A 17,496-nucleotide genomic window follows, 5' to 3' on the forward strand; every position below is an offset into this window, starting at 1 on the left:
CCACAGGACTTGGGGGTGATGAAATGATGAAGGATGAAAGGTCATTTTGGATGACTGATGACTTGCGCAATGAGTTTGTTTAAAGTGAAGAGGAGTTGCGCAACGTCGACCTCACTCTCTCATCCGGGTCCACCAATTTCCAGTGGCAAGACTAAGTCAAGACGACTGGAGGATGAGCACGGATGCAGTGGATGACCAAGATATCCTTTCGGTGTCTCATCTTGCTCTCTGCACTCCACAGTGCGTTGCTGTAACCGCCTTCCTCTCCGTTGAACCGATAGGTTTCTTCCACAGATTCTACCGGATCCAGACTTTGCATGCATGGGTAGACACACCCCGGGGGCCAGCTGCGTGTGGCATGCACACAGCACGGTGGAGCTAGATGGCCGTCGGTGGCTCTCCTGAGCCAACGCCCTTTTATGGATCTCCATAAGGGTGTCTAGCCACCCGCCTCACCAGTCCCAGAAGGGAATGGTGGGAGTGCCGGTTTAGTCGCCGGCAACCTGACCCTGTACAGGTTGTACTGGATTACAAGTTACCAGTAGCAGAACTAATGACCTGACCTGACACAAAGCCAGAATGGAAGGGTGATGACTTTTAAAGATATATGCATGGGTTTGTTTGTCTTGTACATTTCTTTAATAGTTTTTTCCTCAGGATGTTTTCTGTACATTCTTTATATACCTTCTTTTTTTCTTCTAAATACATGTGTAAAAACAAATTGGTTTCTTTTTGACATTCTCTTTGTACCCTCATACCCGTTTATATCCAAAGAACCAAAGCAACTGTTTCCACTGTTAAAACAGGTAAATTGTTTAGGTGGGAGTAGTTGGTCTATTTTTAGCAACAAATATTTTGTTTTTAAAAAGGAAAATTGACTGTAGTTTGTGAATAATATATATATATATATATATATATATTTGTATCCATGGGATGCTACATTAGTGTTAACTGTTTAAACTCGTTTTTTCTGCAAAACAAGATGTCTGTTGTGGTGTACATGACTTTTGTGATTTGTAGTAATCACTCAGGAAATATAATTGTGATTTTATTCATTGCACTGAACATATGTATTGGTGCACGTGAAAATCATGGATAAGGGTAAAAATTCACAAAATGAGATAATAGGTTATCTGAAAGTAGAGAGAATTCTGAATAAATTCAGACACAGAAAACTGAATTCAGTTATCTTTATTAGTTTCTCAGGTACATGCATTTGAGTCTCTTGGTGGTCGCTGACATACTTCTCAGAAAATTGGGTTTAAAGTTTGGGAACATTCACATAGTTATTACTTTTTCATAAGAATTTTCAACAGCAAGTGACTGGTACCAAAATGTCAAGAAAGACTCAGAGAACTTTGAAAATGCGCTCAGTATCACCAAATAATTGCTGATTAGTCAAAATATTATCCCAAAATCATGCTCACTAGGTGTAAACACTGAGAAATAAATGGGCGATGTTTCGCATTTTCACACTTCGAAAAGAAAAAAGTATAAAATAAACTACTAATCAGAATCACTCCAAACTTTCTGACAATGTACAGGAATGTGTGACCTTTGATCTGCATGAGATGGCTTGTATACATGTGTTATATCTGTACTGCCCCTGTGGTGACACACCGGAGTATACCTGTATAACACCGTTATTGAAGATAGGCAGGTGATACAAAACAAAACAACATAATAACATAATAGTACTCACCAAATCTGTCCACACACTTTAGAAACACAATTCAGTCAGTGAATCACATGTGAAGTTTATTCTGTGCACCTTTTGGTTTTCATTGGTCTTCCTGGAGTCCCATAAGTGAAAAGATACCCAGTAAGGAAGACCTACAAAGTGCAATTAGGTAATGATTAAAATTTTGCCAAATATGAAACTGATAATAATAATAAGAAATCAAGCATACACACATACATGAACACACTTACATAAAAAGCATTAGCACACACACACATACACACACACACGCACACGCACACACACACAAACACACTCATGAAATCATACATGCATGCAAACACATGCATGTAATTAACATCATGTATGCACACAGACAGTACACAGGCTGACACAATCATCACACACACACACACACATACTTATGAAATCATACATGCGTGCAAACACATGCATGTAATTAACATCATGTATGCACACAGACAATACACAGGCTGATACAATCATCACACACACACACACACACACACACACAAACACACACACACACACACACACACACACACACACTGACAATGACTGCACAAAATAGTCGCAAATAAACACTTGATTACACATTCTCAAGCATCTGAAATGCATTATACATTTCTTCGTTTCCTTTACAGACTTATAGACTGTGAAATGTCTCAAACACATTTCAGTAAAGTGTGAAAACATGCCATGATTATTGATAATCTTTGACTGGTAGTGAAGGGCTTTCTCAACTGCAGCTTTTGCCTTGTCAGTTTGTTACTAAAAATAGCATCCACTTGTCAACATTGTCACTTGTTTTACTACTTTTAGGTGGATGTTTCCAACTAGCCGTGTTACCATTTACAGTAATCAAATGACACATGTTATTCCTTTCATGTAAGTAATTCTAGTTCACCATAACTTCACAAAATTTTTAAAACGCGTCAAACTAAAACTCGAAGCGAAAGCTTTGTGAATGATGGTGACGAACCAAACTTGCCAGAGTCTCTGTGTTCATGTTCATCCCCATTCTCCTCCGGCAAAGGTTGGTTTTCTTCATCGTGACTGCTAAAATCATCAATTTCTGATGATTTTTCTTCACCAAAGTATTCTGTCACTGCTTCAACAAGTTCTGGCGAGGTGAAATCCATCGTTTCCGACAACAGCTTGGATATCTGCGTCTGGTCAGTTTCTGCATTGCCATTGTGCTTCGTGTTCGCAAAACACAATCACCATCACCCACTTTAAACAATTATTGTGGCTTTCACATAACATGGAGAGCACTGAAAATCAAGACGTAAACAGTACAAGCGTGCTACTTTTGGAAATAATTGGAAGTCGGCGATCAAAGTTTTAGCAGTGATGAATCGAGCGTCGGCCAGTGTCTGTAATGGATAAGTCGCTCAGATCACGCGGTCTCACAAAAAACTTCGAATTACTATGCATAAACACAAAGGGACTGATTGAGAACAGTCTGGAAATAGGACTAGAGACTGTTTACAACCTGGAGGTTATGTTCTTAAGCTTGACATGCAATTTTTTCTGTTCGAAATTGTGTTCGAAAGTGGGGCAAAAGAGTTTGCTGATATCCTAAAGTTTACTCTCATGTCCCAACAGGAAAACATTAAAATAAAGTAAAATTATTTTATATTTGTATATAATACTTCGGGACATAGTAGAAAAAAAACATTATAGAATGTGAATATACGAAAAAGTGAAATTTGATATTTTTAGCCCTTGGTCACTTTCACAGTGTGTAGCGCGAAATGTATGGCTGCGACTTATCCATGATTTTCGCATGCAGCGTCACATACTTTTGACACAGCACTGGAATTTTGTTTCAGATGAAAGAAAAATGATTACTTTCTCAGTAAACGTTAAAATTGTGAACTTGAGCTGAATATCTTGGATTTTTTGTTTATTGAGAATAAGAAAAACATTGAAAATGCTCAAAATTTCTAGTGTTAGCAACAGTGGTCAAAGGTCATAAAAATGACCATATTCCACAAGCATTTGAAAAAACATAATATTTTGAAAGTTTGTTTTATTCTGATGACATTGATATATAGCACATGAAGTTTGGTCCATGAATGCACATTTGGAAAATGCCCCATGAGAACCACAGCAGAGATGCGGGGATGGAAGGGCGGGCATTCAAGTTTGACATGGTAAGTATATGTATCATCAAACATGGAGTATAATACAAAATCCTCCTTTTGGTGTCATATACTGTACCATGTCAAACTGATGCAGAATTTAAAGCAAATGGAGAAGGGCAGTGCCTACTGGTTCGCATGAAGTGTTGCGGAAGGGATGAAATCAATCTTCATTCAATATTAATAATGTACATGGACACAGGAAAGGACATTTTCATAGCAGAAGAATCACAAGGTATGAGATCAGTTATCATAAGACAGAAGCATAATAAACATGTATGCGATTGTGACATTTTCTTCCTCTGACATTTCTAAATATAACTTTAAACAATCCTCACCAAACATTGTCTTCTTCTGATTGCATGAAAAATGTACTTCAAAACTGATATATTGTGATGTGTGCTTTGTACCTGCAGAAGAGAGGACATGGGTCTTGTAGGAAATCTTGGAGAAGTACTGTTTTTAGGTCAGTATGATGTATATCAGATGGTATTCATCTTCCGCTGTATTTTTACAGAACGGACAATTCTTGTTCTTGTCAGAGTCATACATACGGAGATTGTTATTCAGTGGTAGAACATTAAATCTAGCCTGAGATAGTGGTACTGCAACTCTAAAACAATATACATCCGTGTTGCACAAATACATTTCTTTTTCGAATATTGTCTTAAATGATCTGTACACTGTGTATCTTTCTCCTCTAATGGCACCAGCCCGTTCTTGAATAAACATATCAACAAATCTTTGCTTAAACATACGTAAGAATTCATGAACATCTCCAACATCCTGATGTAGCCATACAATGTTGAATCCTGCTTCACATAACAGTTGTCTTATATCTGTTGCCCAACATTTCTTTCCATTTTGATACATGAGTGAGCTGCATTTCATATGCTTGAGGAGGTAGTCTGTGCCTACCCATCTGAAGTAATTTAAACCAGTATCATACAGCGCTGATACACAAATTTACATATAAAGGGTACCTACCCAGTTCACCATGCACCATTTTATTTGGTGTCCTGATAGGAACAGATAAGAAACGTTTGCAAGCTAGTAAATGAACTTTCTGTATACTTTCTAAACGATGCAGTCCCCACACTTCAGACACATACAAAAAAATGGTTTTATCTTTGCATCATATATCATAAAGTAAATCTGGTAAATGATATTCTTATTTTTCTGAAAGGCTTTTATCAGACTAAATAGGGCTTTTTCCCTTTCGTAACCAGGTGTTCGGTGCCTATTCCTTTGACTAATTTTTGTGGTAAAATTGAAACCTAAATGTAACCAAGTGGTATATTATTATAGGTGGACAGTACAAAAAAAATTACTGATGATTTACTTGATTAAGTGCAGACCAGGAACATGTAGAGGCCAGTCAAAAAAATGATTTTCTATTGCTTTATTTACAATATTTATGAGAAGATAAAAGAGACGAAGATAAGAAAACAGTGCACTGATAAGACACAACGAACAAATGTCATCAAGGACAAGTCAGCACAAGTGAATAGTCAAGCACATGTATACATATTACATGGAAATCTACCACTCAGTTTGAGATAAGCAACAACATAAAATAATGTATATGTGTGAAGACCAAACACTGACATCAATGACATTTCAAATACATTTGAATAGTGTAAATAAAGTGGTGAAAGCTTAGCTGATTTAGTGAAAGTACACTGACAGTATAGATTTAAGTAAAGCTCATACTGTGTCAAAGTGACTCAAATGAATCAGTTATGTAGCATTATACTGTCTCCCTTCCATTTGTAGATGTGGACAATTGAAATATCCTTGAAATCCTGGGGGACCTCCCCTCTCGCCCAGATAGACTAGGACAGGGCAGTCAGCTTGTCTGTCAGCACCTCGCCTCCATACTTGTAGATGTCAGCCTGGTGCTTTTCCTGATGTTGTCAGCTTCAGGGCCTTCTGGGTCTCGGCCTTGGTGGGAGGGCAAGGATGTCTTTCTTGTCTGTTAGGAGGGTGGTCTAGTCCAAGGCTCGGACAGGGGTTGATCTTGTGACTCTCGGCTCATACACAGCTCAGAGACCATCTTGGAACGTATTCATGTCATGAGCATCAGCAGCTGACTGAAGCTTTTCGGAGTTTCTCTCCCACCAGGTGTTCTTCATCTCATGCAGCCTCTTCTGTGCGAACTGCTTGGTTTGCAAGAACTGGTTCTCCTTCCTCTGGCAGTCTTTATCGGAAATGTGATCTTGGGTTGTGCGACACTACCGCGAGCGACATTACCGCGAGTAACACTACCGCGTGCAACACTAACGCGAGTGTAACCCTACCGCGAGTATCACTTCCGCGAGTAACACTTCCGCGCGTGCACCGTTGTCGCACGTTTAACACTACCGCGTGTAAGACTACTGCGTGTAACACTTCCGCGCGTGCAGCATTGTCGCGCACTTTGTTTCAAACAGGTGCTGGTCACTACCGCAAAGAGAGAGTGGAAGTTCACTCAAGTGAGTTTGAGCGGCCACAAGAGAGAGTGTAAGTTCTTTTGGTTAGCACAACAAGCGTTGAGTTAGTGTTCAAGGACAGTGTTCTTCTTTTACTACCAGAGATACTATGTGCTCAATAAATAAAAAATCATCAAACAGTCTATGCATTCTCTGTGTGTCCGTGTGTGTTTATGTCATTCAGTATTGCTTTTACTACCAGATATACTATGTGCTCAATGTCATTGCTTTTTATTCAGTATTGCTTTTGGTACAAATATACTAAACACTTGATAAGGAGAGAGGGAAAGAGAGGGAGACAAAACGTGCGACAATGCTGCACGCGCGGAAGTGTTACTCGCTGAAGAGTTACTCGCGGTAGGGTTACACTCGCGTTACTGTTGCACACGCGGAAATGTTACTCGCGGAAGTGTCACTCGCGGTAGGGTTACACTCGCGTTAGTGTTACACGCGGCAGTGTTACACGCGGTAGTGACGCTCGCGGTAGTGACCCGCACCCGTGATCTTGATGCCGTATATGCAGTGTATTCAGGAGCTTGGAGATTCCAGAGTCGTTCTTGTCAAACCAGTCTTTGTGGCTCCTCTGTACAAAGCCGAGTGTGTCAGCTGCTGCTGTGTACACAGCATCTCTAAAGGTGCTCCATACCTCTTCTACATCAGTCGATGCAGGAATTTCTTGGATAGCTGGTTGGATTTGCTGCTGCAGCACGTCCTTGGTGATAGGGAGGTGGTGGATGTTCAGCTTCCTAGGGGGTTTCTGCCAGGCTGGTTGGAACTTGCGTGCAAGTCTGATGTTCATCTTACTGCGTCTCAGGCGATGGTCCGACTAACAGACTGCTCCTCTCATGCAGCGTGTGATGGAAACATCACCTCTGTCCCTCTGCTGGACAATCACATAGTCCAACATGTGCCATTGCTTGGAGCAGGGGTGCATCCATGTGTTCGTGTACTTGTCCACTTGTTGGAAGAGGGTGTTGGTGATGGTCAGTCCATGCTGCGAACAGAGCGAGAGCAAAAGCAGTCCATTGGAGTCGCACTTGCCAGTGCCATGCTGTCCCAGGACTTTCGGCCACGAGGAGAAGTCCACACTGATGTGGGCATTGAAATCCCCACGGATGATCAGCCTGTCCTTTCTGTTTACCACTGAAATGATGCGGCTGAGCTCCTCATAGAAAGCTTCTTTGATGTCATCAGGGTTGGTCATCATTGGGGCATAGCAGCTGATGACTGTGGCGAAGCGATCCTTGGACAGCTTCAGACGCAGGGTCATCAGCCTATCGTTTATCCCATGTAGAAAGCTGTCAAGCTGTCATGCAAGTTTAGTTCGTATGGCAAAGCCCACGCCTGAGGTTCTTGGGGTGCCATCTGGCTTCCCAATGCAGTAGAAGATGTAGCTCCCTCCAACTTCCTCCAGCTGGGTTTCACTGGCAAACCTGGTTTCTCTCAGGGCTGCTATGTCCACCTGGTAGTGATCAAGCATTCTAGCAATGAGCACTGTGCGTCTTTCTGGTCTGTCGTCTCTGTCTAAGAGGGTGCAAACATTCCAGGCACCCAGAGTCAGGGCATGACTCCTGGTTCTTTTCTTCTGTTGTTTTCGACTTCACATGCAGCATGTAGTACTGGGTTACATGGTACCAGTAGCAAGGGCTACCAAAACTACCACAACAAAAACACCACCACACAAACAAACACAAATTTCATGAAAAAAGTAAAACACTTCAGTAAAGTTTGAAAATTCAGCATATTATCTTTGAAGAACCACACAAATCTTTCCACATATTTACCATTTGGAACACACACACACACACACGCGCACGCACGCACGCACGCATTGATGATGAGACAGAACAAAGACAATGTCCTGAAACCGGCACCTGCATGGTACAGAGATCACAGTTTTAAAATATGTGGGTTTTTTCTCATTTCTTTTTTCATGTGAAACATTTATGAGTGCATCTTTATTTAGCAACCAGTCATATTGTTCTTGATCAGTGATTCTCTCTCTCTCTCTCTCTCTCTCTCTCTCTCTCTCTCTCTCTCTCTCTGTGTCTCATGCACTCACTGTTGATAAGTTTGGAAAATTTCTTTTTGATTTGACCACCACCATGTCATCATGCTGCCTTCAAAGGTTTTCTAGAGCAGTTAATGGCAGCACAACATGATATGATGATCTTTTGGCATTCACACTCACTGGATGTTGGGGTGTAAAATAGTTCCTGCACATGTGGTATGCTCTCCTCAAGCTAACGTGCAGTTAGCTACAGGATAGTTTGGCCCATCTAAAGTCCGTGGAGAGAGAAAGAGAGTTGGAATCATTTATTCAAGTTTAGACCTCATCCTTAATTTAAGTGAAGGGGTTTACATGAACATAACACAACTCAGTGAATTAACATGAACAAACAAGTGTAAACATGGATAATAAAACATAAATTACATTCATTGCACATAGTAGCAACTTCTTTTCGGTTTAATACCTAAAACCAAAACAGAGAAAAAATACATATGCCATTGGTATTGCTTGACGACATTAACTGATATAATTTAGATAGCGAGGGATATTTGTAGTATTCAGGTTTTATAAACATTTGAATTTTTTTTAATGATGGGCACCAAGGAACAAAATGTTTCTGATTTTCTTGGGTTTCAGGACAGAAAGAACTAAAAGTTCAGTATTTAATGTAAATCATTGTCAGTTCTGATACCCCTTATCTGAATTTGGTTGTCATATAAACTTCAAATGCCTGCCTACTTATAACAGTAGATAAGGTTTTTAATCTGGTAAACTACAGAAAGTTCTATACTTATAGAATCTATTTCTAGTTTGAATGTGCTTATACCAGAGAGAGAGAGGAATGCACACACATGTGTGCAAGTTCTTACAAGCTTGTTCATTGCACTCCTTTTCTAACCCAATCGTACAGACTCATTAGCACACAGAGACATTAACATATGCATGTACACACACACACACATACACACACATGTACATGTAGACACACATACAGCTTAGTCAGCTACGCTGTTAGCATATTTCAAGGGACGACTGATATGGCAGGGTTTTTTGCTTCAGATGCTTACGTTCAGTTTTAAGTTCATGGATTATGCCACAGTAGAGACTAGGAAGACCAAGCCAAGTAAAAAAACCACTTTTATTCATAAAGTCCCCAGCATGACAACTGCTATTCACTATCTCTCTGGCTTGAGTCCGGTACAGAGGACAAACAGTGAAGAATAATGGTCATAGTTCTACTCTCAAACAGGAGACAGACAGTAGGAAGGCAAAAATAGGAATGTCTAAAACTCTAAAACTGAACACTCAGAGCTTAGGACAAAGGTGAAAGGTTTACAAAAGCAAGTACCAAAAAGTTATTGGTGTTGTTGTTGTTTGTTTTTTTTTTTTTTTTATACTGCAGATATGTAGTGTATTGGATCAGTCTGCATGCCACGAGGCCACATTGGAACCAAAACTATTGATACTGGTTGGTTCATCATTGTAGTATTTTATCTTAATAATGAATATGGTGTAAAGCCAAAGAAAAATAAATATCCTATTTTAATAATGAATATTCTGTAAAGCTGAGGAGAAATAAAGTGCCATTGAAATGTTATAAAAAGAATCACTATGTCTTGTGGAGAAAGTACTTGATTGCAGGTCCTTACAGAGTCAGTAGGGACCTATGTGTAACAATAAGTGAATAGTATGTATATCATATAACAGTTTACAAATTTTGCAAGGATAACTATGCACTAATGGTGTTTTTGTAAACCAGGAAAGGAGCAAACCGTGCACTGACAATCTACAAGAAGGAACAAGGAACCTTAGGGGTATGGTCAACTGGATTTCAATTGGCTCGCAATTCAAGACATCAGGTCATGTCACTGTTACAGCGACTTCCACTTACCACTCGGGAGAGGGCAGATCTACAACCTCGCACACACAAAATGTCTATAAGTGAAGGTGAGTGAGTTTTATAGCAATAAGGTAATACACAGGCAGCTTTCATGCAAAACAACATATGCCATGCATCCCAGTTACATTCAGATTTGCTCATATAAATGTTTGGACACAAACTAAAAATAAACACAAGTGTGCCTGCTTCAGTAGGTTTCTCTCTTAGTTTTCTCATGTCAGTTTGCCCTATTTTTCTATCACTGCAATTTCCATGACATGCAAATGATTCTAGAAAAAAAGGAATAATGCATTGACCGAATTTTGACTTGTGAACCAGAACAAAATGCATCTATGTAACAACCTTGTTACAGTGTGTGTGTGTGTGTGTGTGTGTGTGTGTGTGTGTGTCCAAAGTAAACTTTGACAATTTCATTTTCCCAGGAAATATGTTGTATGTTAACATAAAGTTTGGCTTAACCTCTTGAATGCCCCATGACGTGTGTGTGTGTGTGTGTGTGTGTGTGTGTGTGTGATAAGAAATGCTTTTCTATTTTTCCCCATGACTTATATATATATATGTCAGTGTCATTTCAGGATTTTTCACAGTCACTATTTAAAAGTTGTGTCCCAGTGGCCACAAGTCCGAAAACTTGATATGTCTACTTGATTGTTTGTGAGGAGCAACAGCCAGTCACACTCTGACAATATCTGGATGTTATTGTCAGAACCCCCTTTATGACGTTTTCAAAATGGCGGATGACAAACCTAAACCTTACCTTAGTGGTTGGAAACAGTGGTGTATTCCAACTAAAAAGATGAGATTTTGCCATCAAATCTGTTGCAGAAACTTAAAAAGTCATTGAGGACAATGAATTGAGTGCTAGGTGTGGCACAATATTGTTGGATGGTTCACTTGATGTGACTGAATGTTAGAATGATGATTTGCAGAGAGGAAGACGGTGAAGAGTGAGATATAGCCAGCAAAGGAGAGAAATCTGAGCAGGAGTCAAGTTCGCTCTATGGTTGACCTGGTGGTGGTGTGTGTCCATCGAGATCGATGATGACCATCGTTATCATCCAGCTGGGGGATGGCGGGAGGGTGGTGGTGGTGGGGGGGGGGATGCTCATGAATCTATCTGTGAGTGCGCAGATGGCTGAATAGTCCAATCTGCAGACAAAGACAGGCATATCATTGTCAGGGAGCTTGTTTGCCCGTGACTTTCTGGCCTGCCTCTTCTGAACAGCTGCAGCAGTCCTGTTGGCCTCGCACAACTTGGCACCTTTGTGCACAGCAGCGCGCCATTTGTCACGGTCCGCTGCAGATTCCTCCCAGGAGTCAGGGTTGATATCAAACACTTTCAGAGAGACTTTCAGAGTATCTGTGAAGCGCTTCTTCTGACCTCCGTGTGATCTCTTCCCTTGTTGCAGCTCGCCATAGAAGAGCCTTTTGGGCAGCCGATGGTCTGGCATGCGCGCCACGTGTCCAGCCCAGCGAAGCTGGGACTGCATCAGGATGGTGAAGATGCTGGGAAGGGTGGCTTTTGCAAGCACCTCCGTGTCTGGGGTCCTGTCTTGCCACTTGATGTTCAGTAACTTCCTGAGGCATGTTGTGTGGAAGTGGTTCAACTTCTTGGCATGTCGTTGGTACACTGTCCAAGTTTCGCAGGCGTACAGTAGTGTGGGGAGGACTACTGCTCTGTAGACCTTTAGTTTGGTCTCAAGACCAAGTCTCTTCTGTTCCAGACATTTGCATAAAGTCTACCAAAAGTTGCGCTTGCTCTTGCAATCCTGACGTTCACTTCATTGTCGATGGTCGCATTTCGTGACAGTGTGCTGCCAAGGTATGTGAACCGCTCCACCGCACTGAGTCTCTGACCGTTGACTGTGATGTTGGGCTCAACGTGGGGTTTCCCTGGGGCTGGCTGATGGAGAACTTCAGTTTTCCTCGTGCTGATGGTAAGGCCGAAGTTCCTGCTGGCAGTGGCAAACTTGTCGACGTTGAGTTGCATGTCAGCATCAGATCCAGCGTTGAGGGCACAATCATCAGCAAACAAAAAGTCTCTGATGATGTCTGTCATGACCTTCGTTTTTGCTTGAAGCCTTATGAGGTTAAACAGCTTGCCATCTGTTCGGTACTTTAGGCCGATTCCAACATCGCCATCTCTTAAGGCATCAGTAAGCATTGCAGAGAACATGAGGCTGAGCAGTGTTTGAGCCAGGACGCAGCCTTGCTTGACACCATTTGTGACAGGAAAAGGAGCAGATGTTTCGCCATTGTCCTGGACTCGAGCCTGCATGCCTTCATGGAATTGGCTGACCAAGGAAATAAATTTCCGAGGGCATCCGTACTTGGCCATGATCTTCCACAGTCCCTCTCTACTCACGGTGTCGAAGGCCTTAGTGAGGTCGACATAGGTGGAGAACAGATCAGCATTTTGCTCCTGACATTTCTCTTGCAGCTGCCTTGCAGCAAACACCATGTCGGTGGTTCCGCGCTCTTTCCGGAATCTACATTGGCTCTCAGGCAAATGACCTTGGTCAAGGTGTGCTGTGAGGCGGTTTAGTAGGATCCTGGCAAGTATCTTGCCTGCGATGGAGAGCAAGGGAATGCCCCGATGGTTATCACAGGCTTGCCGGTTCCCCTTTCGCTTATACAAGTGAATGATAGATGCATCTTTGAAATCCTGGGGGATCGTCTCTTCTTTCCACATGAGTGAGTACAGCTGATGGAGCTTCTCAGTCAGCACAGTGCCTCCATCCTTGTAGACCTCTGCTGGTATAGAGTCTGAGCCAGGTGCTTTGCCACTGGATAGCAGACGGATTGCTTTCTGGGTCTCAAGAAGTGTTGGCGGATTGTCCAGTGCTTTGTTGATGGGGACTTGTTGGAGACGGTCTATGGCTTCATCATTTATGGAGGAAGAGCGATTTAAGACACTGTTGAAGTGCTCAGCCCAGCAGATCCTGCGGATGGCATTGTATGCATCCTTTTTTGATGTGGACTTTGGGTTGCTCAGGTAGGCTTGATGCAGACGGCGTTTCTCATCCAGAAGCTGCTTGATTTCATCACAGTTTTCATCAAACCAGTCCTTGTGCTTTCTGGTCATGGGTCCCAGGGTCTCTGAAGCTATACTATAGATCAGCTCGCGCAGGGTCCTCCAGTCAGACTCCACATTCTGGTTGTCCAGAGAGGCGGATTCCAGACGATCTTCCAGCAGCTCCACAAAGGTCTGTTTGATGGTGATGTTTTTCAGCTTAGCGATGTTGAGCCGTTTTGGAGCCTTCTGGCCTTGGGGGCATCTCTTGGGCTGGATTCGAATATTCAGCTTCGAGACTACAAGGCGATGGTCTGTCCAACACTCGGCGCCGCACATGGTCTTTGTCACACGTACATCTTGCCTATCCCTTTTCCTGACGATGACGTAATCGATGAGATGCCAATGCTTTGAGCGAGGGTGCATCCATGACATCCTGTTATGGGTAGGGAGGCAGAAAACTGTGTTGGTTATCAGCAGTTCGTGCTCTGCACAGGTCTGAAGCAAAAGCAATCCATTTGGGTTGCAGTGGCCCACACCATGCTTTCCAATCACTCCATCCCAGGAGATGTAGTCAGAGCCAACTCTAGCATTGAAGTCCCCAAGAATGATGAGCTTGTCTGCTTTAGGGATAACAGCAATGACAGAGTGAAGGTCCTTGTAGAACTTCACCTTCACTTCATCCGGGTTGGTCATGGTTGGGGCGTAGGCACTGACAGTGGTGAGGTGCTTCTGGCCAGATGCCAGTGGGAGTTTCATGGTCATAAGCCTATCGTTGGCTCCCTTTGGGATTCCAGCTAGCTTGCTGACAAGTGCTGTTTTTACTGCAAAACCAACACCAGCCTCACGTCGCTCTTCGCTTCCACGTCCACTCCAGAAGAAGGTGTAACCAGATCCCCGTTCACAGAGCTCGCCTTCGCCTGCAAGCCGAGTCTCACTCAAGGCTGCAATGTCGATGTTATATCTGGCAAGTTCAGATGCAACTAGTGCCGTTCTCCTTTGGGGTCTGTCCGTGTTATCTCTGTCCAGGAGAGTCCTTATGTTCCATGCACCAGTGGTGAGAGGAACGATCCTTGTTTTTTTCTTTTCTTTCTCTTTGTTTCGACCGCTGATGTAGGGTCCCCGCCAGCCGCGGTATGCTAGCCAGGGTGATATGGAGCAGGCAATTTTTAGGGCACCTTTTCTAGCCCCTTCCTCATGCCAGGGAGGAGAGCAGTGCATTCCTAAAGAGGGCTGCTCAGACGCTCAGACGGCTGCCGAGCTCCATCACTGCTGCGTGTGGCATGCACACAGCACGGTGGAGCTAGATGGCCATCGGTGGCTCTCCTGACGCCCTTTTATGGATCTCGTTTTTAATTCCATAAGGGTGTCTAGCCACCTGCCTCACCAGTCCCGGAAGGGAGCGGTGAGAGTGCCGGTTTAGACGCCGGCAATCCGACCCTGAACAGGTTGTACTGGATTTCAGGTTACCAGTAGCAGATCTAATGACCTGACCTGACCTAGAGTTGACCTAGAGTTGACCTCAATTACAAACCATCTACTCATTCAGGGAGGGAGGGAGTATGATGAAGTGCGGTGAACAGTTTCATCAAGTAATGAAATACATGTTAAGTATGGTCTTAGAAAAGCATGCTTGCATTGATCAAACAGCTACCGTCTGCAGGCAAAATTATGAACAGTGTTCACCCTCCCCCCAGCAGTGTGGGCCAACTGGGACACTTTTTAACTTCTTTGATACTGTCTGAAAGTGAGCATGAAATGAGTGGGTGTGGCACAGGCAGGAGCTGCAATTGAAGGATGTATGTATATACTATCATTGTGTTAATCCCTAGGCTGCCAATATGACGAGATAACTCGTCATTGCAAGCATGTACGCTTCTCTGCCACAATGACGAGATAACTCGTCATCGAAATATTCTTACTTTTCCCTGGTTTGCATTCAGTTCATTGACAAAAATGCTGGTCGCTTTAGCTTGGGGAATCTTTCTAGATTCTTTTCATAGCTACAAACACCATCTACATCATGATTCAGTCCTTTATTTGAACGTTTTGGATGAGTCACTGTCGCAGAGTATTTGCCTGGCTCCTTTCCTTGCTCGCTCAACAAAATGTCAGACTGACGCCGTGCTCGAGACATGCGATCTTGGAGAACTAAATCAACCAAGATTGCTTTCTTCAGCTGATGCTCAGAAAGAATTGAAGCATAAATTTGAAGGAGAAGACAGTGATGAACATTTATAGGATGATTTGATAGAAAATAAAGGGAGCAATCAAGAGAGTGGCCAAGATAAGATGATCAGTGAGTAATGCCGGCTGTACAGGTGTAGCAGACGACAGAAACTAACCGAATTATAAGCAGGATACAGTGTGAGCGATTTTCTTGGCACTCAGCCAACACGGTCTGATGAGAACTGGATAAAGTGATCATGTGAGAGGGTTGAAGAGGTTTTTTTGTGGGATATTTATCCATTCTGTTGTCGTTTAAATGTATCAGTTGTTGTGGCTGGGATTGTGATTAGTTTTATTTGGCAAGTTCTGTGTGTGACTGAATAAATGTATGTAAACCCTGAATTATTTTAGTCTGTGTTTGTGTTGTCAGGGTGTTAGTGCTGGGTTGGGTGGGGGTTTCTAGTCCGCTCTCTTATAGCGCGTGACAGTATCGGCCACACCCTCTCCATTTCCATCAACACACTCCACAAAGGAAACAAAATATGTGGTTGGTTGGAGGGTTTGGTCAACAGTTTGTGTGTGTCACCAACTTCTTTGTGGTTGTGGTATCTTTTTGTTTTATTTTATTTTATTTTATTTTATATATTCATTTATTTAGGTGGATGTAGCATAAGAACATTTGTATGTGACGCAGCATGCGAAATCCGGCTAAAGTTGCAATTGATCTTTTTTTTACTTTTGCATACCTTCTAAAAGTTTAAAAATCAAATATTAAGATAGAAAAATCTGAATGGATCTAACTGTCATAGTTTTTTTTTCTATGATTTTTTCTAAGTTCGTGTGCCTGAGGAGTAGAAATGGAGAAATCGGCTCTTGAAAAAAAGCACATATTTGTGTGCCTGTGACTTAAAAAACAAGAATTGTATTGAATATTTATGTTGTGTCAAAAGATTCAGAACTGAATAAACCTTTAATTTCCATATGAAAAAGACACAGGAAAATTTGTATTTTCTCTCTGCACTACTCAAACGAAGACTAGTATTGCAAGTGGAGGAGTGACGTCATGCAATACAGATTCTTCAGCCACACTATGCTCATGGAAAAACCCACATATTTGTCTGCCTGTAACTTCAAAACAAGAATTTTCCAGAGAAATTTGTGACACAATCTGAAAGGAGTAGTATGTCACAATCATTTTCATTTTTACTACTTATCCAAACAATTGTTTTTGGTTTTTTTCGTTGTGAAGGTCATATATGTCAAACGCTGAACTAAGATCTCTTGTATATCAGAGCTCACCATGGCAAAAGAATCATGAGATTGAAAGTCTGCCAGCTGATTTCGTTATTGCGCACAATGTGCCAACTACTGGTAATGCACAACGTTGAATGCTTGTGCATTACTGGCAATGGCCAAAAACTGTTGCACACCAGTAATAGTCTAACATTTATATTACATACACATCCTTGGCAAACAGTGTATTTATACATCCTTGCACTTAGAAGGTTAATAAAACTAATAATAATGTAACTGACCGTGAACAGAGTGGTATATAAAGGGGTTACATAAGGATTACTGGATTTACAGGATTAAAAGAGAAAGGACAGAAAACTCCTCGCACAGGTCAAGGACATATAGAGGCCAGTCACAAAGGGTTTTTCTATTGTTTTATTATACAGTGGTTAACTCACTAAGGACGACAAGTTTTCTCCCTTGCTTTTCCCCACAAACGGTCCATTTGTAAGGGTTTGGAAAAAAAATTACAAAAAATACAGAATACAGAATAAGAAAATGAAACTTTCAGAACTGGTTTATTACTTGTTGGACATAAAATAAAATAAAAATTCTTATCTTCTTTTTACAGTTTTGCCATTATGTAGAAAAATAATGACAATTTTTCACCCTGAATCACCATACCCATGCTCGTTTTCTGCACTTAATTCACTTTCTTCTCTGTCATCATCCACCTCTTTGATGTCCAACCCTTCAGTTTTTAGCATTTCAAGTACTTCGGCAACACTAAAACATTGCGGTCACTGCCTTGTTCGCTCCGCAACATTTTGAGAAGAACCCGCTTCAGATG

Source organism: Babylonia areolata, chromosome 5 (assembly GCF_041734735.1).
Source record: "Babylonia areolata isolate BAREFJ2019XMU chromosome 5, ASM4173473v1, whole genome shotgun sequence".
Lineage (NCBI taxonomy): Eukaryota > Metazoa > Mollusca > Gastropoda > Neogastropoda > Buccinidae > Babylonia > Babylonia areolata.